This window comes from Physeter macrocephalus, chromosome 12 (assembly GCF_002837175.3).
Source record: "Physeter macrocephalus isolate SW-GA chromosome 12, ASM283717v5, whole genome shotgun sequence".
Taxonomy (NCBI): Eukaryota; Metazoa; Chordata; class Mammalia; order Artiodactyla; family Physeteridae; genus Physeter; species Physeter macrocephalus.
In genome coordinates this window covers 11,570,427-11,573,755 of record NC_041225.1, presented here as the reverse complement: position 1 = coordinate 11,573,755, position 3,329 = coordinate 11,570,427, and positions in this window count along the sequence as shown.

The following is a 3,329-nucleotide window of genomic DNA, read 5'->3' as shown; positions in this document are numbered from 1 at the left end:
CCTTTGCTACACTGTAGTGGTAACAGAAATGGACTTGATGTTAAAACTGATAACAAAGATCCAAACCCACATCCTTGCTCCTAAGTGAAAAGGTAGTTTTTAAATAATTCAAGGGAATCCCCTGGCGGTCCAGTGGTTAAGATGTCGCGCTCTCACTGCCGGACCCAAGTTCGATCCCTGGTTGGGGAATTAGGATCCCACAAGCCTCATGGCACAGCCAAATAAATAAATAATAAATAAATAAATAAGAATTATTTAGATTAAAAAATGTTTGCGGGGGTCATACATTATAATAAAAGTATAAAAATACATATTTAAAGGTGTGTTCTATTTAATTAAGAAAATTAAGTTGGTTTAATTTACAGAATTTGGAACTTCTCTTCTAAATGAAAAATACAAATCTCCTTTTCATAATTTCTTGCTACAATTAGTTAATCTGTGAGACCGCGTTCTGCCTGGTGTGATCCAAGCACATTATTGCCTTTTAATCATCTTGGTGTCTCCTCAGTCCATTACGCTTTTAAAAAGTATTTCATGATGATATAAGTCGGAGAAACATGGTCACAAGGGCTGGTGGATGTGTGTAGGGCCTTGGAGTCAGAGGGACCTGAGTCTGAACCTCTTTTCCTGCCATTTCCTACCTGGGAGCCCGGGGCAAGTTCCTCATCTTCTCTTAGTCTTTGTTTTCTGGCCTTAGTACAAGGGCAGAACCCCAGTATCTTGGGGGATGAGACAGCCATGTTAAATTAGTGGTAGCCATTCATATTTGCCAGATATCTGCAGAGTCTGTGAGAAGAAGATTCCACCCACAAGTGCTGAGGAAGGCGCTGCAGGGCCAGCAGAGTTGGCTTCCTCAGGAAGAGCTTGCTTTGTTACCACTCTGCGTTTTCCCTTCATGTCTCCTAAAACTGCCTGCCCTGTTCCCACAAACTGCCGGATTGTCCCATGGCTTTGCTCCTATCTGGGTGAGCTTCTGGACAGCCCAGCTGGTGTCCCCTTCACAGAGGCCACTGGTAAAGTTTGTCCAGGGGCAGCTGCCTTCTACTGGTTTTGGATGTGGGCCTTGGTGAGCTCCAGCAATCCTGTCTGTCTCTCTCGCCCTGTCACACCCACACCCCTTTTAGGACCGAAGGGCATACAAGGGCAGACACCCCACTCCCCAGCTGTTGGGAGCACCGCTACAGACAGCCCTGAGCCCTATAACACTATGTGGAAATTGTCTCAGTGGCGGGGAGTCACCTCACCAAGGGCCCCCTTCCTGGTGCTACCTTGCCACCAATGACTAGTTGATTTGGGAGATAAACACTGTCCATGCCTGCTTCTTTCCCTTCCCTTCCTCTGAAAAGGCCACCCTAGAATAACCCTTCTCTGTTACCCACGCAGCTGCACCCCTCCCTCAGCCAAGATTGCCAGCTCCGGGCCCCTCCCTTGAGGCTGCTCTGCCAGCCAGCATCACTTTTGGAAAGGTTCTTGGACCATAATCTCCCTTCCCGACCTTCGTATGTCAAGGCTCCTGTTTTTTTGTTTTTCGTGGGGAAGAAAAAAGAGGGAGACTTCCAGAAAAGAAGAAGGGAAAGAAAAAGAAGAGAGAGGTAAGGATAATAAACCTGCCTGTTGTGAAGCCCAGTCCAGTTGGCCAAAGGATTTTTCGTCCACATTGTCTTAGAGAAGAGGAAAAGGTACTCCTACTACCTTCAAGCAGTGAAATTTCAGGTGATCTTTGCTTTTTTTTTTTTTTTTTTTTTGCTTTTGTATATTTTCAGGATTTTTTTTTTTTTTTTTGCAATGAGTAAATAATCAGAAAAACAAAACAAAACCAAACCAAGAAAGCTATTTTGAAGAAGGAGGACTGGAGGACTTAATTCTTCTCCCTCTCTATTCCCTGCTTTCTTTCCCCGAGAGCAGCGCGGTCCAGGGTGGCTTGCGGGCAGAGGAAATAAGGCCACAAAGCTCCGAGGCAGCTCAAAGCCGGGATTTCTGGCCCAGCAGATTCCCCCATTCTTTGCTTGCAGCCCCAAATCCCACACTTACTCACTTCACAGCACCTACTTTTAACCTGCCAAATGCCACTAAACCTGCAAATTAAACCTCTGATTACAGAATTCCTTTTGATGTAAAAAAAAAATGTTGAGATTTTAAAAATGTAATTATTCATACACTAAGATTTTAATTGTGCTGCCTTTTCTCCCTCTCTCGCCTTTTTTTTTTATTTTCAGGGCAGGGTTATTCCCCCGTGCAGGCCTGCCCAGGCAGCGCCAGGGGTCGGCGCAGGAAGGAGGCTGCAGGAATTATCTGATGCCGGCCGATTGGGCTGCTCCATTCTGGGGACGCTGCAAGGGGTCAGGGCAGCAGCTGGTGGCACAGGCCTCCACCTCACAACCTCCCACCTCAGCAGAAGTGTGACACCAAAGGCAAGGTCACAGTGCGCTTCCTACGTGGGGAGCCTTGGACCGAGGCTCAGCATCCATGGCCCTGGGACCCGGGAAAGTCCTTGGGTGGAAATCCTAGAGCCAGCCTGATAGGGTGCAGAGCAATGCGGAAGTGGCCGGGGCTGCCCCCTTGCTTCCGGCCTGCCCCTCTCTCTGCTCTTGAGCTGCAACCAGACTGAGTCTTTCACATTTGTGGCAAAATACACAGAGCAGAAAATGTGCCACTTTAACCATTTTAAAGTGTCCAGTTCAGTGGCATTAAGTACTTTTGCAGTATTGTGCAACTGTCACCGCCATCCACCTCCAGAGCATTTTCATGTCCCAAAGTGAAACTCTATACCCGTTAAACACTAACTTCCTATTCTCTCTCCCCTGCAACCACTGTCTCTCTGTTTCTATGAAAATGCCTATTCTAGGTACCTCATCTTAGTAGAATCATATGGTACTTGTCCTTTGGTGTCTGGCTCTTTCACTCAGCATAATATCCTCAAGGTTCGTCCATGTTGTAGCAGGTGTCAAAATTTCTTTCCTTTTTAAGGCCGGATAATATTCCACGGTAGGGATATATATACCACTTGTTTACCCATTCGCCTCTTGATGGACACTTGGGTTGTGTCCTTGTCTTGGCTCTTGTGAATAATGCTGCTATGAACATGGGTGTACAAATATTTGATCAAGTCCCTGTTTTCAGTTCTTTGGGCTATATACCCAGAAGTAGAATTGCTGAATCATATGGTACAGACTGATCTTTTTTTTTTTTTTTTTTTTTTTGCGGTACGCGGGCCTCTCACTGTTGTGGCCTCTCCCGCTGCGGAGCACAGGCTCCGGACGCGCAGGCTCAGCGGCCATGGCTCACGGGCCCAGCTGCTCCGTGGCATGCGGGATCCTCCCGGACCGGGG